This window comes from Bemisia tabaci, chromosome 6, assembly GCF_918797505.1.
Source record: "Bemisia tabaci chromosome 6, PGI_BMITA_v3".
In the NCBI taxonomy this organism is placed as follows: Eukaryota; Metazoa; Arthropoda; class Insecta; order Hemiptera; family Aleyrodidae; genus Bemisia; species Bemisia tabaci.
Window position 1 is genome coordinate 23,100,817 of NC_092798.1, and position 10,884 is coordinate 23,111,700.

Consider the following 10,884-nt stretch of genomic DNA (forward strand, 5'->3'; position numbering starts at 1 on the left):
CAAAGGAAAAAGAATGAGCATACTCAAAGAGGGGGGGGGGGGTAGGAGGAGTTGAACGGTTAAGGTCAGTGTCGGGTGTAGCTAACTTTTTAAAAGTAGGGAGGCTGAAAAGTGTGATGGGTTGAAATTCCGATCGAAGGATTTCGGAATCTCCAGAGCGTAAAATAAAAGACGTGATTGGTAGCTCATTGGATGATATAGGTGAGGCGGTCCTCGTTTTGATAAGAATTTAAAGCCCTCTTCATAAAATTGAAGTTTTCATGGGGCATTGATTCTTAGTGAAGTGCTTTGGAACCTCAGTCACCCGACTCATCTGAAAAAGAGGAAGCCGAGGGGGCAAACTCCCCAACAGAGATTTAGGGCAATTATTTTACGGAACGGCGGAAAGACAGTTCCTTTTCGTAAGCGCACCCTTCTGTCAGTTTTTGGCGCCTTAATTTAAAGTACTTGTATGGTGTGTTCACTAGAACACAAAACGTGATTTATTCCCATTTAGGCAAAAAGTCGACTGAGATCTGTACTTTTTCATTCCACTGTATCGGAAAATAATATTAATTTATAAAATGAAAAAGGACTTATGACAGGGGAAGATTTTTGGGTCGCTTTCATAAATGTTCGATGCAGATTTTCAATGATGAAAATATATACCTCATTCAATATGAAAGTCCCCCTTTTTCATAAAAAAACTACTCGAAAGAAGCTTACGTTTACATGGCCTCCATAAATTGGCAAGGCTAATAAATTAAATTCAAATATGATTATTGGGAACTTGAATATTGAAGCAGGAGTATTGAATATTGAGGACAATAAATGGTTATCCGTAAATGTACATGGACATGGACAACATGGCAACATGGACGCCCACGTGGTCGAATAGTGGTATATCATCATGAATGTCATGCTTATTCGGAACATACGAAACATATTCTTTCATCGAACGTGGAGAGGTGATTCTTACGCATTAGCAGTTCGCCTGCAATTTTCAGCGTAGGCAACACGAGCTCTCTCGTGGTCAAATAGTGGTATCATCATGGAATGGCACGCTTACTTGGAGTACACACAAAATATAGCTTTCTACCGGGCGAAAAGGGGTGACTTTACCTCCTTAGTTCGCCTTTAACTTTAAGTGTGGGCAACACAAGCACCTACGTGTTCAAATAGAAGTATCGTCGTAGAAGTGTATTCGAGATACACTCAAAAATATCCTTTCATCGAAAGTGAAAAGGTGATTTTAACGCATTTACGTCATTAACGATTGACAGTTCGCCTACAATTTTCGATGTAGGCAACACGGGCTCCCACGTGGTCGAATTGTGATATCATCGTGAAATTTCAGGCTTAATAAAATTGTATCACACACATGGGCAAAGAGGTAACTTCAACGCTTTAATGGCTCGTCCTCAATTCTAATTCAACAGGAGCTCTCACAAGGCCAAAAATTTGTATGGCCGTAAGGTGGATTGTTAGCTTACGCTAAAATAACCTCTGTAAATTGGCAAGGCTAACGACTAAAATTTAAATCTTATTGGAAAATTTAATATTTTAAGCAATAAATCAAGCAATATGGGTATATTTACGAAAATAAAATTTGGTTGAAGAGAAATTTTGGGAGAAGAATATAAGAGTGAAAAAAATGAAAAAGAAGGACAACGAATAGTAATGAAAATATAATAAATTTTGAAGAGAAAAACATATGAAAAAAAAAATACTCTAGTGCCAGTGGGGGAAAAAATCCAGCGTACATACTGTTTTGTCGTCTTCCCACCCTTTGTCAAACATGGATCTGGCCTTTGATTTAAGCATAACTTTGAAACTTGCCAAAATCTACAATCTTGACCTTGCCGATAAGAGACCGCGTTAAAATCAATACTGGTGCGAAAGTTTTCATCTAAGTCTCCCATATTTTTTCATATTTTTTCTGTTTTTACAAAAAAAAAAACCCCTTTGAAAATATGTGCGTCCATTTCCGCTGACGTAAGGAACAGTTCAGGAAATGAAGTACGCTGGATGTAACTCTCTTGACTTTCATACCTTTACATTCCTTCGAGAACAAGGATATATCGTCACCTTCCAGGCAAAGTATCACAAGCGCCATGCGACGTTTAAAAATTTCCGCCGCCATTTTATTTTTTTACAGAGGAATTGTACAACGAAGCAGGCCGAAAATTTCACTGAATTTTCTTTGTGCTGCCGATAAAATTTAGTGAAATTTCCAAACAGATTCAACCAGCAATTTCTCAGTAAAGAAATGAAATGGCGGCGGAAATTTTTAAACGTCGCATGGCGCTTGTGATACTTTGCCTGGAAGGTGACGATATCGAGATCAAAACATGCCGGGCTCTAATTAAGCCCTGAATGTGCAACTGTCAAGCATTAAACAAGAAGTAGCATGAGGTCCCCCTCATCCCTTCATAGTTACCGTTTCATCTGCATGGAGAACGCGGTGAAAATTACCGCGCATTCTCACCGGGGACGAGACACCTGTTCGTATCGCCCTGATTCCGAGTGCCAACAAGCCGTTCTAGAGGTTAAATGAATATCAACAAGCCAAAGGGGAGGATCCAGTTTGGGGTGATCATCAACCCTCGCTCCAAACGCGACGCTTCACCCTTTTCCCGGACACCTTCCATTTGATTACGCGTCATTTGTTCTTGCATTCGTGAAAAGCAACATGTACATTCTTAGGTGAGACCCGAAACGCCTGCACCTTCACGTGTTTCAGGGCTCATTTGAAAGCGACCGTGTTTCTTCGATGCGATTACGGGTTCATGTATTTTTTACAACTCGAGGTGACCTAGGATCGAAACTGTATGGCTGTATCATCAGATAAACCTCCAATTTGTGCTAATTTACGTGTCGTTCTGGACACGCGCCTGCTTGTGTCTACACGATGTAATTCTCACCCTCTCCCGAAATGAGCCACGACACCTCATTATACTGCGTATCATCCCTTGAAATCTTGGTACAAATTATGTCATGCTCTTGAATTATTGATGCCCGGACAGGTTCTTCAAATCAATTTTGACGCCCGGAAAAAGAGAGGCGGGAAATCTAGCTCGACTGGATGGAACAATTTAGAATTTGAAAACACTGAAGAAGAGATATTGGTAACAAAGAAGAACTCCGAGAGGAGCTTAAAAGTTTTAAAATTCCTTGTGCAATGAGTTGTGTGGTTTTTCATGTGGGTAAAATTGATCTCAAAATAAACGCAAATTAATCTTGTAAGAGAATACGTGAAGCGCGTTTCAAGCACAGTGCTCTTACGTACAAGATGGGTATTATGCGAGGCTTCTTTATATAATTGTGAAGATACTAAGACATTCCACCCTCCATCAGCAGAAAAAGATGCTAGGTTAAAAATTCGTATACTAATTTTTTTTTTTTTTAAATGGAAAGGGATTTCATTTTTTTGAAAGATGGTGCAGTGCGTTTTTTATACCTACCTTCAAATAGTTGTTACAATATTCCACGATTGAAGGGACAAGGGGCAGATGAGCTTATTTGCATTGCAACATTTCTAAACTTCATTTGAAATGCATTAATTACTCAACCACGGGTGCAAATTTTCTCTCAAAATTACGCGTGAATATTCTTTACGATCTCGCCAAAATGCCCTGAAATGTTTAATTTTAGTGTGACACGGTTTCGATAGTAAAAAAAATAAATCGCCAGGAGAAACTTAGAAACGTTACAATAAATCAGAGACTTCTAGTCTTTATCAACTCAACTTCAAAGCATTGAGCCAACTTTGGTTTTCCTTACTTTTATCAAAAAAAGAAAGTAGGAAAGGCTATATCGTACCAAAAGCCTCGAGAGCGCATACGCAGCACATTTTTCCCGCGTAAAAATCCTTCGACTCTCCAAAAAACGCACCCTATAAGTGTGCACACCACCTTGCTGTACTCACAAAAAACGCACGTATTCATATTCATTGCTTTTTAATTATTTAATTTGATTTGCTGCAAAAGCGCTTGATCTTAACGGCCAAATAGTCACAGCTCCGCTTTTCTTCCACGTGTTGAAGGGTAAAAAACCGGGATAGTCATGCCGCGGATCTACGTTGCAGGAGCTGGTGTGAAAACGAGAAGGATGCGATGAGAGCACGAGGGTGTGGAAGCGGGGGTGGGGGGAGGATGGGGTTGGGGGTGGTGTGATCCGTGGGGCGGAACCCGGGGAGCGGGCGCTCTGATAGGCGGTCTCAAGGGCTTACGGTGAACGGCTCGGGCTCTCGCGGCGCAGCGCTTTTTAATTACGAAATCAATGGAGCTTTTCAATTTTATTAGCAGAATCATCGGCGCCGGAGCAGTGGATATTTTCACATTTTATGAATTATCTGCCTCGCGTCAGCTCTCTATCCGAACACCGCCTCATCGCCCTGCGCCACCGCGGATGTTGCCACGTCCACCTAAAAATAGAGCCATGAAGGGATGTTCATAAAATATTTTATGCTATAGGAAAGGGGGTCTGAACCTGCGCTACAAAGAAAACGGGGCCAGCGGTCTGACTGTTGAAATTGATAGACAAAGCAATGGACAAAGAAGACATAAGGAGTGTGGAGCGATCCTATTGGTTGGAATGGGTTTTTCATATAAAAGGGAGAAAATTATGGACTAACTAAAGAGTGTCTCGTGGGTGGTCATTAGTTAGTCTATTACCTTCCTCCTTGCCCATGGCAACCACCCGCCTCCACCCATGGGATTCCTTCACATAATTTTCGTCTTCTTTGTCTATAGCTTTATCTATCGTTTCTACGATCAGCCCGCTAAACCTGCGTTACAACGAAAACGGGGCCTGCGTGAATCTGCGTAACAAGGAGCACAAGATCTAGACCTGCGTGACTACTACTGTTAACTATCTGCTTTAAAATTAAGCCGAAAAGAAAAAGAGGAAAAAATTGGTAAATACGATTAGATTTTTATTGATGATGAACAAGTAAAAATACATTATAAAAACTTATCACGATAGGAGGATCATGCAGAGAATTACATTTGCGTTTTCTTAATATGAAACTGTTTTCAAATCATGAAACCAGTTTCGAAAGCTCGTACGGAGGCGTTCAATTGCGGTAAACTATGACCAGAAGTAGGCTCTAAAATGACATGAAATTCCATGCAGTGTATTGGCCTTTATCAGCATAAAATAATATTTTGGATTTACATTTGTCCGATAGCAATGTGGCAACCGCTGACCCATTCCACCTTCCACGTCCTTTTTCACGTATTTTCAAACCGATTTCAATTCCCGATCACTCACCATATACCCACGGGCGTCACCCGTAGCCCATACCTACTCAATACTTTTGTGCCCTTTCACATTTTCTATTCTAAAATTCACCGTTCGTTTTTGTTTGGAGACATTTTCAATTAAAATCGGTCAACTGCCTCCCTGTTTCAGAGTCCACGTTGCAGCTCGATTTCAAACTCTTTATCTGACGGCTGAGCTGCGCATTCAATCTCTGTTTGAGTCGGTCATCGCAGTCACAGCGTTTCTGGTCCATTTATAGGGTCCCGGGTCCCGGACTATTTTCAGCTCTTAAACTGTAAAGATAACTTGTTTTCTTACTGAACGATGAAGACTATGAAAAATAATCTCAAATTTAAGTTTTTAATGGAATTATACCACAGTTATTTTCCAATAAAAATGACAGATGATGATACGTTGTCGGGAAATGTGTGATCGTATTAAAACATGTATTGAGAGACTCGCGCAAAACTAAATTAACTTAATTACCTGCTGATACGGGGAACATTTGAGAGAATTTTTTATAAATTAAGTGCCATGGATAAAAAATTAACCCATTAGCGTAAATTGATGACTTACTAATTTTATAGATTCCTTGATCAGAAACAATTTGCCTACATATACCAATATCGGAAAAAACTGGCTTCTTCGTGTACGAATACTGGTATCAACTACCATGCTTTATATAAAGTAGAAATGCATCCTCATCTCTGATGGTATAGTCGTTGATACCGCCATCCGTGCTCGAGTGTTCGTTTTATCTACCTTGTCAGTTGAAGGCGAATGCACTTACACGGACTTACCGTCTCTAATCGGGCTACCTCATTCTATTCTCGTGTTGAATCAAAGTCGAGTCAATTATCGTGTCACATGAGCATCTAACTTAGAGACAATTGAGGTACTTTCAAAGTCATTTTTGAGTCAATGATAGTCATTTGAGGGGCTTAGAGGATAATTAAGGCGCATTAGTGCAGTATTTACTATCTCAAGAAATACGCATCCAGAGTTTCGAATTAACATGGATCCATATAGCGGAAAGAAAGTCCAAACTGACTTTTTGATGCTTTAGAATGAGAATTTGGGAGCAAATTTTTCACAGATTGTGCATTAAGACCAGTTATACTTGAAATCATTAATATCTCAATTTTTTAGAAAACTGCACTTATGCGCCGTGTCCTCCATGCCCCTCATTTAGAGTCAAATTAATCGCAATATAGTCAAATTTGACTCATTATGATAGTCAAAGTTGACTCAATTTTATCTTTAATAAATATGGGAGCAGAAAATAATAATTTTAACATTGCACGCACTGGACAAAAAGTTCCATCTTTGGTTGCAAAAATTAAACGAGACGATGAGCCTCTTAAGTCTTAAATCCAAAGATCCAAAAGTCGAACCCCAGCACTCCAATGTGACAAAGTGTCTAGCCCCGATCCTAGTCGCGGTCGCCTCGTCCCGAGGGACAGAAGCTTTCGGGTTGTGCTCATGTTGACACTGTTGACAGAAGTAAACGTACCGTGACGTGATGCCACCCTGCCCGCCGCTCCGTGGCCCGCCTTTGTATCCCTATTAACACGCGCAACCCCTTCTACGCTGCCTCCCCCTCCCGCGGAGTCCCGAAAAGCGAAACTGCGACCGAAACCGCATCCCTAATTTTCCGGCTCAATTGTTACGTCATAAATTACAATGACTTCCTGCCCTCGTAAGCCTCGCTCGAGGACAGGTCTCGGAATCACTCACACTAGATTGAACAAGAATGGAAGATACAATAGACCGCCGGAGACCGGACGAAATGAGAAATAAAGCATCACGAGCTGTACTTGTTTTCTTTTCCGCGTTGAAAGTTCATGAAAATCACGTTTAGTAATTTCAAAATTTCCAAAGTGAGCGATAATTGCACTGAGCAAACTGACGGATCCACAGGAAGATCAAAAACATTTAAGTGGCTGAGTCACACATCGACGATGAAACTCCAAAAACGACGTATCTCGTTTGCGGTGTTTAAAAACATCCGCTCCTTTAATTTTTTTTTTTAAAGAGAATAAATCAACATCATTCCTTGAAGTTTGTATAGAATTTACTTTACACAGAGAGGGAAAATTATGGAGGTTTTTAAGAATTCACGTTGAGTTATTCTCGATTTAAAAATTAACGTAAGACGGAAATCTACGACGTGGCAAACCGAGATACGTGGTTTGGGAGTTTCAACATCGATATTTAAGTAAGTTGGAAGGAGCCTTGCGGTTTATTTGCGACTTCTCCTTTATTTCCTTCGATGAATCAGTATTATTCTCCCCTCTTCAAATTTCGGTCTTTAATCTGATTTCGTAAGAAAGTCACCAATGAAGGAAATCAAGTAATTATCCAAGGTAGATTTACACAGGTATGGACAGAACTAAACAACTGGCCTCTGATTGGCTCTCCAGCGGCCCCTTAACGTCAGCCATTTTGGATGTTTTGATTATTTTGATTTATTATGTTCGGTTTATCGTTTGTCAAAATTTTGTGGGATTTTTTGCACAATTTTGGTTATGCGATATTAATTTTAGCGTTTAAACGCACAAACGTTTGAATGTTAATTTGATTGTAATTTAATTAAAAAACGGGCCCCTTAACCTACGTCACGAAGTCATGTGACACGTACTGAGGCTCATGGGAAATTTTCAACTTTTCCATACCTGTGTAAATCTACCTTGGTAATTATCAATATTTTTTATATCATTCAGTAGACACCTAAAAAGTTTCTGGAGTTCTGATTTCTGAGTTCTGACAAGGAGGGCCATCCAAAAAGAGGCATCAGATTGGATTCGGGTTTTGTTTTCAAACTTGTGGCGATCGTACCTTGAGTTCTATTCAAGCTAGAGAGCAAGAGCCCTTCCGTGTTATTCCTTTAATTATTTTTTAAGACGGTTAATCTTGTGTTCTACAACTTGTCCAAGGAGGCTTTCAATTCATGTTTTTCTAATATCATAATTGGGTATGTTGCCTATGCTGAAAATTGACGGCTAACTTTAGATGGACGACACCTACGAATATGTTAATAACATCACTGGTTCAATCAACGCTTATTGAGCGAGATTACTTTGGATTACTTGCGCTAATCGATAACTATTCGCGCTCTTTGGTGGGTGTGTTGCATATGCGCAAAATTTAAGGCGAACTTTATATGAACGACTCGTAGAGTCGTAGACTTACAGATAACAAATGAAGTTAATTAAATGTCTGATGGTTAGATGATGAATAACGAAATAATAACACGCCTGTGAAGAATTATATAGCTAAATTAATGCGCACGATGAAGAGAACTCACAAGCTTCCCACACGGCATTTAAACAATTCCTCCATGGAAGATTGTTTCTATGTTATTTTCAAGGATTTTTCTTACGACAGGTGTTGGGTCGGGGGTAAGAAATACCATTAAAATTAAAGTATCCAGATAAAAGTTGAAAATGCACATTGTTATCAACATTCTTTTTTGGAAGGGGCGGGGCAGGTGGAAGTCTATGAGTTCAGACAAGGGCAACTTTCACCCGACGAAAGTCGCGTAAGTTCAGTGACAAAAAATTCCACAAGGCGCAATGGGGCCGCCGGCTAGGCGATTTTTTGATCATATTTCAAAACGAAATCATATCGTTATGGCCACATTCATGTATATTGCTAATTCGATGCTTAGAAATTTGCAAAAGCTGAATAATTCAACCCTAGGACGAGGTACATACTTTCCATTGACCATTTTCAAATGAGCTAGGGATAGGTTCATTAGGCTGTGCACGCCATCTAGTGCTGAAATTCGAGACTACTCGCTGTCCTCAGACTCTCCCCTCCCCTCACCACTCCATCGGAACAGTACCGGCTGCTGGCGGCGGCGCCAATCTGTCTGGCGCGAAGCGTTCGGATGCCCACCTTTGACTGTGCCGCGCAGCGCCAAAACCTAGACTCCCGAGCGCCAGGCGCTAACATTCCTTCGTTCCTTTCTCGCATGGCCGGACCACCCCACAGTGAACTCGCGGAACTACTACTTAACGTTTAAACACTTCCTTCTATGCGATTATGAGTATTGATACATCTTCTCTCAGTAATTTTTCACGAGGAACCCGAATCTGAGGTCAGATTTTGGATTAAACGATAATCTTTGCAGAACCATGGTCCTGGGACGTGGGAGGCCGTTTAAGTAATACAAGAGACGTTTGCAGGGCCAATCACAAATACGCAACGCTAAATACAGGATTTTTTGACTCCTCTCCCTCCTTGTAACGTTTTTCGACGTAGGTCCGATCCTCTAAGACGGGGAAACAAAACGACGTAACGCTCTCTTCAACCTCCCCTTCCCCTTCAACGTTACGTATTTTATAACGGCTCCTAGGATGCCGGAAGCTGGGATTCTCTTTAAAAGCCTTACAATGAGGTTACGTGAATATACACGTGAAAACATAAATGAAGAAAAAGTAAAATAAATAAACTTTTGTAGCGCTGAGACATTTTGCCACCTGAGATTACTTCTCTCCTCAGTATGTAAGTCTGCAATTGCTTCCTTTTTTTCATTTTCATGTTCACGTTCCCCTGCAGAACGCGTACATATTTTCCGCTTTTTTGGCTCCTCCAAAGTTTTTAGGGGAAAATCGGAGGATCGTGGAGGAGGGGCAATTATTTTATACTCAAGGGGGGCGTCGGGTGTTTATGAACGGATGCCTTTTGTGGAGAAAGGGGATGGGATCCGGAAAACGGTAAGAATGCCTCAAGTACTAATACATTTTTTTTAAAAAATTAAGAAGGCGGGGATTAAAAAAATATTTATCAGAAAAGGCAAGAAAAAAATTAATATACTTGTTAAAAAATTGAAAAAGTCTCTTTTGCAAGTTAAAGCAGACGCAGTTTCGGTCGCTTTTGAATAAATATGTGGTCTCATGCCACTCAGGCCCGGTTCAGTCCCCTCTTGTCATGGACTTATCCCCTAGTTAAAATATGACGAGCATTCCGGGTAAGTACCTGTTAAATTTTAACTGAAGATTCATACTCCTATAGTTCTATCGGTTTAGGTCTAATATTTCACATTATTCCAATCGTTATTGTTGCAAGTTATGTGGCCAGTTTCATCAACGTTCGGGGAAAACTTGATTTTTTAAGCATAATTCCAACCAAATAGCGAGAAAAAAAATCAAGTTGCTCCAGGTCAACAAGAAACAAGGATTGAATTTAAACTTGAGTGCAACCTTAACCATCATGACTTTCAGAGGTCGAGAGTTTTTGGCGTCCAAAAAATATAGTTTCTCGATAAAATTAAGTATTACGTAGGCGACGACGCATTGAGCGCGTGTGGTTCACCGCGCGCGGCGCGGCGCGGCTCATTCGCAGTTACCTGCTCTACACCTGCGCACCCCTGGTTCGGTACTCATCCGCTAGATCGCGCAGTGTCGCTTTTAACGGTATTGCTCAAAGTCTTTCGGCAATTCGAACCAATGTTGCTGATAAAATTTTTTAAAGTAGAATTTTGTGGTAGAGGACAGTTTTTTACTCCTAAATGACAAGACTGTTTTTTTTCAATTTTTGGACTCAAACAGTGGTCGCAAGCTCACAAATGCGAAAATCGCGAAAATCCTAAACGTGTGCCCTGGAACTACTCCAGCCGAACGCCTCTCTTCAGTT